The sequence below is a fragment of the Chelonoidis abingdonii genome, chromosome 3, assembly GCF_003597395.2.
Source record: "Chelonoidis abingdonii isolate Lonesome George chromosome 3, CheloAbing_2.0, whole genome shotgun sequence".
NCBI lineage: Eukaryota > Metazoa > Chordata > Testudines > Testudinidae > Chelonoidis > Chelonoidis abingdonii.
Window position 1 is genome coordinate 49,691,357 of NC_133771.1, and position 13,561 is coordinate 49,704,917.

The 13,561-nt window shown below is 43.3% G+C and overlaps 1 protein-coding gene across 4 annotated transcripts in view; it reads right to left on the reverse strand.

Annotated features, from left to right (window-relative positions):
* The window catches only part of DST (dystonin), a 465,365-nt gene that overhangs the window by 425,069 nt on the left and 26,735 nt on the right, over positions 1-13,561 (reverse strand). The gene's annotated exons all lie outside the window — the stretch shown is intronic.

Consider the following 13,561-nt stretch of genomic DNA (forward strand, 5'->3'; position numbering starts at 1 on the left):
GGTCGGTAGGTTTTCGATATAGGGTGGTGTTAATGTGACCATCACTTATTTGCACCTTGGTGTCTAGAAAGTGGACCTCCCGTGTAGATTGGTCCAGGCTGAGGTTGATGGTGCGGTGGAAGCTGTTGAAATCGTGGGGAATTTTTCCAGAGTCTCTTTTCCATGGGTCCAGATGATGAAGATGTCATCAATGTAGCATAGGTAGAGAAGGGGCATGAGTGGATGAGAGCTGAGGAAGTTCTGGAGTTCTGGCTGCAGGGACACAATCTCCTTCAGCAGTTGCTGCTGCTGCACTACTTGGCCTGTTGCTAGGCTGTCTGCTGCTGCGACACCTGCTGCTGGAATTGCCGTTTCTGGTTGGGCTACTGTTGTTGCCACTCCATCATCCACTTACACCAGTGCTCAGGGGTCCTTCTTGGCTGAAGTTCCCTTTGATCGTGGGGGTGTTGGTGCAAGGATCCCCTGTCTAGTGGTTATAGTTCCGGTGGTGGCAATCCCACTTAGTGGTTAAAGTTCCATTGGCAGCAGTCCTGCTGAATGGCAATAGTTCACTTCACAGTAGTCCTGCCCAATGGCGATAGTATAGTTGGTGGCAGTCCTGCCCAACGGCAAGAGTTTGGTTGGTGACAGTCCCACCCAATGACAAGAGTTCATCGGGAACAGGAGAACCCAGGCCCACCCTACTCCACCAGGTTCCAATCCAGGGCCCTGCTGGGAGGCTGACTCAGCTGTTTACCTGTTCTGTAGAGTGTCCAGCCTTTCGTCAGCTTCCCTGAGTCACTTCCTATTCCAGGCCAGGTCCCATCTGGCCACTGCCTGACTCTGGAGAACACTGACTTTGGGTGCCCAGCCCTCATCCCTGCTTCCCAATACTGAGTCTCTCCTTCTCACCAGCGCAAGGCAGGCTCCTCTCCAGTCTTCCTGGGAGCTCCAAGGGTACGTCCACCTCTGTGGCTGCTCAGCCCCAACCTGAACCACCTAGCTGGCTTTTAAACCCTGCTTCCAGTCTGAGCATGCTTACAGGGCCTCCATACCCGCTTCCTGGCCAGTGAAGGGTCTATACAACCAGTAACAACCCCTCTCAAAGGACTGTTTCTGTCTCCAGGCCTTGTATCAGGTATAAGGCTTCCTGCTCGCATTCTCCACAATTGTAGTTGGCCAACCCTCAGCCCAGGCTCAGCCCTAGTCACACTGAGTCTCTTACCCTGGGTCCCCTACAGGAGACGCACTCCTAGGCAATCTCACTGTTCCCAGAGGGAGTTCAGCTCACTCCCAGGGTCTTTTTAAACTTCATTTATAGTTCACTTGTCTGTAGTAACTGCAGATGCTCCCCAGGTCCCACCCTAGGTTGCTGGAGTGAAGCAGCCCTCCAGGGCCGCTTGCCCATATCAATCTCATAGTATCAGCTGCCCTAACTGAAGTGTGCGTGGGGAGGCAGAGGGTTGAAGGAAAGATTGGCCACGGCCTTGGGCTGGGCTCTCCTTGCTACTGGAGCTCACTAGCAGTCCCTAGCAGCCTTCCTGCTACTGGGCAAACTCTTCCCATCATCTATCTTCTTGGGTTTTGTGGTGCAGCAGACTCAGTTCCTGAGCCTATGACCACCATTCACTGAATTTGGTAGATAGGTTACGACTTAAAGTCTGTCACCTTTCCCAGTATTCTTAAAGAACAGCTTTTTTAACTGGGCCTCATTTTCCTTCTATTCTGGACAGGAGTTGCAAATAAAATTTTGTTACTCTAAGGATTCTGAGTTTTCCATATAAAGAGCTCTTTTCCCTGGCACAGTTTTTACAATTACATAAGATATTATCTATCATCCTGGCAGCTGGTTCCTTCTGGCAGTGGGCAGTGCTCCACCCCTGCTGCGAACCCTCCCGCCATGGTAATAGGTAACCGTTATGCTCTTCTTGATACAGGAGAGAAGGATTCACCCCCTACAGTAAAGGAGGAGAAGCCTCGTACCCCTAAGGCTGGGAGGTCTGCTGCCACCACTGAAAATAGGAAACATAGGAGTGTGGTCGGGACTCTCTGCTGAAGGGGCACGGAGGCAGCCATCTGTCTCGCCCTGAAGTTTCATCTGGAAGGTTATGGCTGCCTGCGGGGGCCGTATCCAAAATGTTACAAGGACGGTATTGTCGAGGATATTATCCGCCATTCTGATACTACCCCATGCTATCATCTGGGCACAATATGATACTTACGACGTTGTGACATGAGAAGATACAAGATGACTACAGGGCTCTGAGCATAGGGTGAAGGAGTTTGGAGCGGCAAGGTGGTTAATTCTCTTCGTTCTTCTTGTTCAAAGGTAGGGGCAGGGCAGAGACAGATGGATCATGGAAGGTGAATGCCTGGGCTGCGGAAGATTGGGTATGTCGCATGGAGAGCTTTGCCTTTCCTCGACACATGGATAGCTATTCGAGATGAGGAACTTGCTTAGGCAAAGAGATTGGGCGTTCACCTTTTCGAGGAGGGAAACGCCTATTTAGCACACAGGACTGGCTACCTTAGTATGAAGGAGGGGCTTTTAAACTAGGTTCGGACGGGCGACAGGTAGAGCTAGGCCTAGGTAAGTGGGGAACAATGATAAGCTGGGAGATGGCGTTGGAAACAGAGGGATCGTGGGGCTATAATGGGTCCAGAGAGAAAGGCGTCAGGGTCAGGCAAACTTGGGAGGCAAGATACCAAACCAGTATCTTATCGATTGCCTATATACAAATGCGGAGAAGTTATGGGTTAATAGCAGGAACAACTGGAGAGTGCTGATAAATAAATACAAAACGTAAATGGACATTGTTTGGCATCACTGAAACTTGGATGGGATATATAACGATGTTGGAAATGTTGGTGTGGCATGGGGTTAGTGTTGCTCAGGAAGGACAGACAGGGAAAAAAGGGAGAGGTGTTGGACTCTATTATATTAAACAATGATACACAACTTGGACTGAAGGTGGAGATGGACATAGGAGACGGACGTGTTGAGAGTCTCTTGAGGTATAGGATAAGGGGTTAAAATAAAAAAAACAGTGTGATGTCGTGTACAGTTAGGAGTCTACTTACAGGGGCACCGTAACCAGGCTGGAGAGTGGAATGGGCTTTTTTTAAAGCACACTACAACAATCATCCAAAGCCCAAGATTTGGTGGTTGATGGAACTTCAACTATCCAGATCTTGTTGGGAAATAAAACCGCGAGGCCCAGACTATCAACATAAGCTCCTGGACTGCATTGGCAGAACTTTATTATTTCGAAAGAAGGTTGAAACAGCTCTTAGGGGAAGCTGTTATGGACTTTGATTTTAACAAATTAGGGCAGGACTTGTTTGGAGAATTTTGAAAGTAGAAGGGTACTTGGGTGAAAGCGACAATGCAATCATAGAGTTATGGCAATTCTAAGGAGGGATCTAAGGGAGTACCGCAATAGAGGACAATGGATTTTCAGGAAGGCTGGATTTTGGTGTAGCTCGAGAGTGATCGGTAAAGGGTCCAATGGGAATCAAGACTATGGGGAAAAAATGAGGCAGAGTTGAGCAGTTTTTCAAAGGGACACTGATTCAGGGACCAAAAGGCAAGCTATTCTGATAGTGTAGGAAGATTAGAAATGGTGGCAAGAGTCCACCTTTGGCTTTAAACTGCGATCTTGCGAATGACCTTACAAATTAAAAAGTGAGTCATATACAAAAATTGATTACTGGTCAGATTCACAAGGATTGAATATAGGCAAATTAACGGAATTCAGAGGCGCAGGATTTAGAAGGCAAAGGCACAATGAGCTCAAGTTAGCTATGGGAATAAAGGGAACAAGAAGGACTTTTTATCAATAATTCAGAGCAGAGGAAGACAAGGACAGGGTTAGGCCACTGCTCAGTGAGGAGGGGAGAACCAGTACAGGAAACTTGGAAATGCAGAGATGCTTAATGGACTTCTTTGTTTCGGTCTTCACTGAGAAGTCTGAAGGAATGTTAACATTAGTGGAATGCTGTATGGGAAGGGGTTAGGATTAGAAGATAAAATAAAAAAGAGCCAGTTAAAATCACTTAGAAAAGTTAGATGCCTGTGCAGTCACAGGGCCTGATGGAATGTATCCTAGAAGTATTTCAAGGAGTTAATAGAGGAGGTTATCTGAGCCTCTAGTATATATCTTTGGAGTCATGGGAGAGTGGAGAGATTCCAGAAAGACTGGAAAAGGGCAAATTATTAGTGCCCCATCTACTAAAAGGGAAAATAAAACAACCAGGAAACTACAGACCAGTTAGTTTAACTTCTGTGCCAGGGAAGATAATGGAGCAGTAATTAAGGAAATTCATGTGCAACACTTGGAAGGTAGGTAATAGGGAATAGCTGCAAGCATGGATTTGTAAAGAATAAATCGTGTCAACCAATTCTGATAGCTTTCTTTTGATAGGATTACCGAGTGCCTTGTGGATAAGGGAGAAGCGGTGGATGTGGGTTATACCTAGACTTTTAGTAGGCAGTAAGAATTTGATCGGTCTCAATGATAATCCTATATCGATAATAGGCAAATACATATTAGATGGGGCTTACTAATAGGATGGGTGCATACTGGGCTGGATAACTGTACTCAAGAGGAGTGGTTCTAATGGCTTCCAATCTGCCCTGGAAAGTATGGACAAGTGGCGGTTCCGCAAGGGGTCTGTTTTGGGGAACGGGCTCTGTCTGTCAATATTCCTATCATCCAGACTTTAGATTGTTAGGCAGAGAAAGTCGCATTATTAAAGTTTTGTGGAACGTTACCAATGTTTGAGATTGCAACTGCTTACAGTAGGATTAGGGATCAAAAATTCAACACTGATCTGCGACAAATTGGAAGGAATGGTACTTGAGGATAACCGGATGAATTTCAATAAAAGACAAATGCAAAGTGCTCCATTAGGGAGGAACAATTTCAGTTTACACAATACAGAAATGGGAGAAGGACTGTCTAGGAGTGAGTGATGGGCAGGGAAGATGGTCTAGGGGTCATAAGTGGACCAAAGTTAAATATGAGTCAACAGTGTGATACTGTTTGCTAAAGAAAAAAAAAAAAAAAGCAAATGGATTCTGAAATGCATCTAACAGGATGTGTTGTTACAGGAAAAAACCACAGACGGAGCAAGTCCATTCATTCTGCTCTACTTTGCCTGGTTTGGCGTCGACTGGGTGTACTTAGTGTCCAGTTCTGAGACACTGCATTTCGAAAGAATGATGCAAGGAATTTGAGAGGGTCCAGAGAGGAGCACAAGAATTTAGATTAAAGGGGTTCATTGAACATGACTTATGAAGGGAGGCTGAAGAATATGGGGTTTATTTTAGTTTGGAAAGAGAAGACTGAGAAAGGGAAATGATAGCAGTTTTTAAGTATCTAAAGAGATATTTAAGAGTAGGTTAGATAAATGTCTATCAGGGATGGTCTAGACAGTATTTGGTCCTGCCATGAAGGCAGTGGACTGGACTCGATGACCTCTCGAGGTCCCTTCCAGTCTTAGAATCTATGAATCTCCATTTGGGTCTTCCATGGCCTAGCCCTCCAGCCAGGTTGTGGAATCTCCATCTCTAGAGATATTTAAGAGTAGGTTAGATAAATGTCTATCAGGGATGGTCTAGACAGTATTTAGTCCTGCCATGAAGGCAGGGGACTGGACTCGATGATCTCTCGAGGTCCCTTCCAGTCCTAGAGTCTATGAATCTATGAATCTATGAATCCTTATGTTGTTTACTAGAAATAAATTACTATTTCATCCACAGTGACCTGTTAAAATTCTGAATAGAACCACTCTGCTCTTCTTTTCAGGGCCTTGGATTATATCAGCATTTTCAACTATTGGGCATACTTCATGGAATTTTTCCCCTTCATTGCACATGCCTACAGTTCTTACCATTCCTTCCTGAACTCATTTTTGATTAAGTGTTTAAATTCTATTTTGCTTACGGTCAACTTGTTGATGCTTAATGGCATTGTTGCCTCTTTGTCTGTCAATTCATTGCCAGCTATCCCAGAATGTGCTTGGATCCATGCTGTATGATCATATCCAATTGCACCCATGTGGCTGATAGCAATAGTATTTCATGAGGTATGTAACTGCTGCTGTCCAACTCACCATTTTATAGTGCTTGCAATCCTGATAAGGAATCATCAGACTGAATGGCCACAGCAGCTGGCCTCACATCTCAGGTCCAAGTTAGTGCTAGCAATATCCCTGTTAGCTCAGCCATGAAGTCAAAGATAAAGTCAGTTACTTGCTACTTCCTTGAGTCCAAATGTGGGCACACAAAAATCTGTTCCCACTCAACCTATTTCTTCCTCTTTGGAGCACATTTGACAATAGTGTCCCCGTTTATGACAGATTTATTGATTTGCTGTATTTTGTATATTTATCATTCTTCTCCTTTTGTTTATTTTATTATATAATTCCATGTCTTTCTCAGGGGGATGGTTTTCCAGCGATAGAGTATTTTCCCACCGCTATACATTTTGGCCTCTTTAAAGCCTTTCTTTTCATCGAGAACCTTTATCCATTTCTTTACATGAGGAACTTTGAGATTTTGTCCTATCCAGTCTTCAATGAATTCCCAACAATCAGTATATATTAGCTTAGTGTTATCACCCCACCCTGTCACAGGTGCATATGTCACAGTCATCAGCAAATAATGTGAAGCCTATTCCTGCACTCATCTCCTTTGGAAGATGATTATTCATGATGTTAACAACGGTTGGGCTAATGACACTCTCCTATGAGTTCCATTTGTAATGGAATATGCAGTGGAAAAGGCCTTCCCTACCCAGACTTGTACAGTTCTTTCACTTAGGAAATCCCTTATCCATCCGTACATTCTTCCTACAGTACCCGTGGTTGCCACTTGATATAATTGTCCCTCTCGCCATAACACATCTTAAGCTCTTTCTATGTCCAGGAAGGTTACTGTCATGTACGCTTTGGTTCTCAAGCTTTTTTGTGCTTTTGTCTCTATTCATACAGTGTGGTCAGTCACACTCCAGCGTCTTCAGAATCCACGTTGTGTTCTATCTTTGAGCCTACTAAGGGTACTGCTAATCCAGGGATGGGCAAACATTTTGGCCTGAGGGCCACATCTGGGTACGGGAATTGTGTGGTGGGCCATGAATGCTCACAAAATTGGGGTTGGGGTGCATGAGGGGTCAGGGCTCTGGCTGGGGGTGTGGGCTCTGGGGTGAGGCCAGAAATTAGGAGTTCAAGGTCCAGGAGGGGGCTCTGGACTGGGGCAGAGGGTCGGGGTGTGGGAGGAGGACTGATGGCTCCATCTGGGGGTGTGGGCTCTGGGGTGGGGCTGGAATTTGAGGTTCAGGATGGTGCTCTGGGCTGGGATCGAGGGGTTCGGAGGGTGGGACAGGGATCAAGGCTGAGGCAGAAGATTTGGGCCTGGGAGGGGGTCAGGGGTGCAGTTTCCGGGCGGCGCTTACCTCAAGCAACTCCCAGAAGCAGCAGCATGTCCGCTCTCCAGCTCCTATGCGGAGGCACAGATAGGCAGCTCTGCATGCTGCCCCATCCGCAGGCGCCACTCCTGCAGCTCCGATTGGCTGCAGTTCCCTGCCAATGGGAGCTGGGGGTGCGGCACTTGGGTTGGGAGCAGCGTGCGGAGATCCCTGGCTCCCCCTACATGTAACAGCCGGAGGGGTGACATGCTGTTGCTTCTGGGAGCCGCACAGAGCACCTCCTGACCCTGCTCCCTGGCTGGAGCACTGCAAGCCCCAGATCCTGCTCCCCAGCAGGAGCTCAAGGGCCAGATCAAATCAGCTGGTGGGCTGGATGTGGCCCATGGGTCGTAGTTTGCCCACCCCTGTACTAATCTCTCTGTCACCAGTTTTTTCCATGATTTTACCTAAATGTGCTTTGAGGGCTGTATGGCTCAGACCTAGAGAGCATCTTGTCTGGTTTCCTCACTGGAACAATGACTGCATGTTTCCAGTCCCAAGGTAATTCTCCCATTCCTCCATATACTATTGCAGGGATCGGCAACCTCTGGCACGCGACGTGCCAGGGTAAGCACCCTGGCGGGCTGGGCCAGTTTGTTTACCTGCCACATCCACAAGTTCAGCTGATCGTGGTTCCCACTGGCCCCAGTTCGCCGCTCCAGGCCAATGGGGGTTGCGGGAAGCCGCGGCCAGCACATCCCTCAGCCCATGCCACTTCCTGCAGCCCCCACTGGCCTGGAGCAGCAGCCACTGGGAGCCGCAATTGGCCAAATCTGTGGACGCAGCAGGTGAACAAACTGGCCTAGTCCACCAGGGTGCTTACCTTGGCAAGCTGAGTGCCAGAGGTTGCTGACGCCTGTGCTATTGTATAATTCGAGTATTGACCTCAGGGTTTTGTCACCTGGGTGTTGCATATATCAAATATTATTTCATCCTGGGCTGGCATGCTGCTATTGCTTCTTATCACTCTTTGGAGTTTCCTCACACCAAAATGTTCATTTAAAGTAAGATCCACATCCTCCTTCCACCTCTTCATCATCTCATAATTATCATTAAGGAATGTTCTTTTCTTTTGCCTAATTTCTATCCTTCGATCCTCAGCATAACTGACTTTTTGACATGTCAGCCAGAATTCCCGTTTTTTCTTTGCTGGAGCTTATTACTCCATGGCCTTGCACTTTAACACTTGGCATTGTGTTGCTCTTAGTCATTATTCCATTTATTTTCCTAAGTTTCTTGTATACTTCTGAAATACTGATATCTTTATTTACTTTCCCGCAGTATTTCCTCCAGCTTTCTCTTTTTTTTACCTTTTATATATTGTGCAACAGCTTTATTTTTTTAATAGGTCATTAAGTCATTAAATTAAATCTGAAAATGAATAATTAATAGTGTCATCTATGGTAATTAATTCAATATCAAATTCAATTTATTTTATGTGGCCCCTAAATACTCTGTTTTTCAATGCACTTGCAGAATGTTCTGTTGAAATTGCTTAACTACATTATAGAAGCTGCCAGGGAGAAACTGTAGGTTGTGCAGGTGGGTAAACAATATTCAGAGCTTTTAGCACCTGGGAAAATGTAGGAGGTGGTTTTGCATTGTGGAATAGGAACATCTGGGGGATGTTTGTGCTAAAATCCTCAGCAACATAGTTAACATTGACACTGTCATTTCATTTACTGTTATTAGGTTTCCATATTAATATCCTTTTGATACGAATGGGGGAAGGACCTAAAAATTCTGAGTCAGTGATAGATCTCATAGGACCCCAGAGCTGTGAACCATTTTGCAAAAAGGCAGTCACATACCATAAACAGATGGTGCATGCACCATCTCCACCTACAGTTGCAAATGCTTCCCACTGCCAACAAATATCATTTCTGTCTTATTCTTGAATTGCAGTCTATTTGTTTCTATGCAGATCCCTGTCTGAGCCCTGATCTAACCACAGACTTATGTCAGTATAACTACAGAGCGATGTAGTTACACTGACCTAACCCCCGATGAGAGGGCTTCTCTTGTTGACACAGTTACTACCTCTTGGGGAGGCAGAGTACCTATGCTGCCGGGAGAAGCTGTCCCGTAGCTAGTGTCTTCACTAAGCGCTAGATCAGCACAGCTGCATTGCTGCATCAACGCAGCTGTGCCACCGCAGTGCTGTAAGTGTAGACAAGCCCTCAGTCAGGTGCTAGAAAGGTAATGAAACTGTATAACCCAGGTTTGAGCAGGGGACACAGAACTGAGTTTTTTCATATACTCAGTCCAAATGTCTCACACAGTCTTCCCTAGTACTCTGTAATTTTATATATGAGGAAACTAAAAAAGAGAAATATAAGTGACTTGATCACGGGACAGTGTAAGGGCCTGGAACAGAAATCATCTAGCTTTCCAGGTTTTTTCTCAACCCACTAGAGCAGATCATTTCCAAAAAGTAGACAACTGTGGGTTTTTTAAACAGAAAACTTAATAGTTACTGCCATAAAAGGTGTGTCCCAGTACATCAAATCATAATAAGACACAAAAGCATAAAATATGTCTTAGAATGTTGTTTGAAACTCTTAAGTGTGCAGAATACGTGTAGCTTAAATAATGAATACAATTTAATGCAGACTTAAGAAACTCATGCAGTAATACAATGAAAACCCTGAACAGGTCTTTTCAGTGACGGATTTTAAAGTTTCAAAACCGGATTCTTTACCTTTGTAATTATACCTCTGTTTTTTCTTCTGAAGTTGTTCCAAATCAATTTTACAAAGCACAAAAAGTTGCATGATTGGACCCTTTAATATTAATATGAATTAATGTTTAACCGTGTGTAAATAGAAGTATTTATGATTATGTAATATACATGGGTGGGTAGTATGAAGTGTTCTCTTTGCTGTTTAAAGAGATACTGTTCATAAGCTACAACAGGATGTTATAGTCCACTCTTAAAGAATGATGCCAATGTCAATCAAGGAAGAGGAAACGCCTGCAATTAGACTCTGTAGTCACTTTGCATCTGCAAAACAATTACTATCCATTGTATGTTGAGCAAACATTAAACATAACAATATGATCATAACTGATGTGAGATTTTTGTATTCACTTTTGCTGCTTCTATTGCTGAAAGGCTTTTATCACCTACATATGATTATTCATACTAATACCCCCCAAAACAAAACAAACTTCAAGATGATGTTAAGATTGCAAGCACATGTCAGTGGTCTGAGTGCATATTATTATCTTTTAAGAACATTAGAGTTAAAAAAAAAAAAAAGAAAAAACAAAACAAAACCTTAGGAAACCAGGAAATGCAGAGTTAAAATTGCATCTCTTAACAAGGCTTTCAAATTATCTTCTATCTCCCCATCCTAGCAACATCCAGAGAAAATGAGAACATAATACTTTATCCATCCATAATGCATAGTTTCATTTTTGAGTGAGCACAAAAGCCCAATTGTTAGAAATCATTACTACAAAGTGGCAAAAAAGTAGTAGAAGTCTTTTGGAACTGAGTTTAACAGCTCTATTTCTGTGGAGTCATAATTCAGGAGCACCTTGTTCCAGTCGCATCTAATTTTGTAGAAAATTTTTACCACAGCTCCAGACCTAACCTACCAATTTTGACACCAATATGATTTTCAATGTGGATTTTAGAGAATGTGACATAAAATCAGGTTTATAACAGAAACTTAGGTTATGTTTACACTGCCCCACAGTTCAGACTATGGGGGAGTCAATAGCAGGATGCACCAAAGTACTCTGCTATAACAACCCCGTGTGGATGCTGTGGCTGTGAACTAAAAGGTTCCTAGTTCACAGTCTACATTAATGCAAATTAGGAATCATTTAGTTCAAATCTGTAGCATCCGTGTGGGGGAATTACAGCACAGCTCTTTGGTGAGCATTGCTATTCACACCCCTAAAGTCCCAACTGCAGGACAGTGTACACAGCCAAAGTTGCAAACTGAACTATAACATAACCAGCAGTTTAAAAACTGCAAATCATTGCTTTCTTTGGGATGTGATATCAAAGCTGTGTAACTCAGATGAAACTGCTCTACAACTTATAGAAACGTAACTGAAGTCAAAATGCACCCGACTCCCTCTCTTGAAGACTGAAGTACCTATGGCAGAACAAAGTAATGATGGAAATACAAGGTCACGCCCTACATAGCATACTGCAGCCTCCTTAATCCCTTACTTATTATTAACTTCAAGGTGATGGAAGTTTGGGCCAGACAGCCTGGCCCTATTTCAGCATCGTAGGTCACACACAGTTAATTGTCATTGAAAATTTCAGCACATTTTCAGTAAATACATGATCATAATCAGAAGGAAAACTGATAAAGACAGCAATGGAAACTAAGGAACCAGTTTAATTCCTGGGGACAAAAGATATTCTTTTATACTTCCTCTCTGTTATTCACAAGTATGGGATCAACTAAGGCTATTATGCATGAAAGACAATACGGGTCAGATTCTGATTTCAGTTCCACCACTGTAAATGAGGAGTAACTCCACTAAAGTCTGATTGTCCCACCACAAGATGTAGATAACTCCACTGATTTCAAAGGGAGTTACTTGTATCCTTCATTAGAAGAGTAGAGCTGAGTGATTAGGAGTCAATAGTTACTCCAGATGTATTATTCATGGAATTGAGATCAGAATCCAACCTCCTAGATGTATAACATATTTATTATTACTTCATTATATTTTGTGGCTTTGACATCTCATCAATGGAATGCTTATACTGGAAGGAGCCATAAATTATAGTTTTAAACCTGAAATCAAAGTGTGACCTTTTGCTGTTCTTAAGGTTTTAGTTCTTTTTTATTTAAAAAAAAAAAAATCACACAGCAATGTCTAGAAACAGCCACACTCCTGGACTAGTAAAGTCCACGGTCATGTGCATGTAAAAAAAAAAAAAAAAAAAGGGTATCTTCAAAAAATTAAAACTGCCCAGGAATAGGAGAAGAGATAATGTGGGGCAACGTATAAAGCAGGACAAATGGCAGAGAAATAGTTAGAGTAGCAATAAATGAATTCCAGTGTAGAGAGGAAAGAGCAGCTGGAGAGGAAGTCAGGGACAAGCAACAAGGAAAGAGGTTGCAGATGTTGGCACAGCGGCAGGAAAATAGAAGTCTTGAGTCAAACAGTGTCAGGAGAGGAGATTTTGAGTGTGGAGTCATTAGTTGTGAAAAACAATACAACCTAAGAAAACTGAAATAACAAGTCTCTCAGTAAGTACATGGAGGTCTTAGTGGCTGATCCAATTGGCCTACTGAAGTCAAGGAGAGTCTTTGGATTAAGCACTTGGGGCCAGATTTTCAAAAGGTATTTGGGAGCCTAAAGATTCAGATAGGTGACAACTTTTACAACAATTTAATAAGATTGCAATATGTGAATAAATTAAAGACAAGTCCGGTGCATACTAATATACTGAGCTCTCCTATAAATTTCTTGACATCAAACAATGTGTTTAAAAAACTCCATATACTTTCTTCCTCATATAATATCTACAAAATGTTTTTCTTGAATTTATACATAAAAACAAAACCATAGAATATCTGAATAAAGATGTGCATGCATAGCTCATGGTTCTACAGACACCACAAACAGGTAAGCCTTGCTGTCAGGATCCTTACCGTATCACAAGAATCCTTTGGGTGTGAGCTTTGCTTTAGGCTATGATCCTTAAACACGTACATAACTCTGCTATTCTGAGCAGTCCCACTGATGCGCAATGGGGCTCTTCATATCAGTAAATTTCTGCACACGGCTAAGAGTTTGGAGGATCACTGCCTGCACTGTTATTTGTGTAGCATCCTTTGCATAGTATTTGGTTTTATAATTATCCTGCTATCATAAATATTAGCATGCACTTTTGTGTTATGTTTCAATGCTTTTAGATTTTAAATGAGCCTAGTGACTGCTTGATTAGGTTTATGTGAGTCAGCCATCTTGTAAGCACTTCACATTGGCTGTAGAAGCCAAGAGATACATCTTTGGGGAAGTGTTTAGTGATGTAGATGAAACTACGATTTGAGAGACCTGCACATCCAGCTAGCCCCATAGCACAGTAGCCATGAAACCTCTTCACTACCTACACTATCTTGGATCCATGC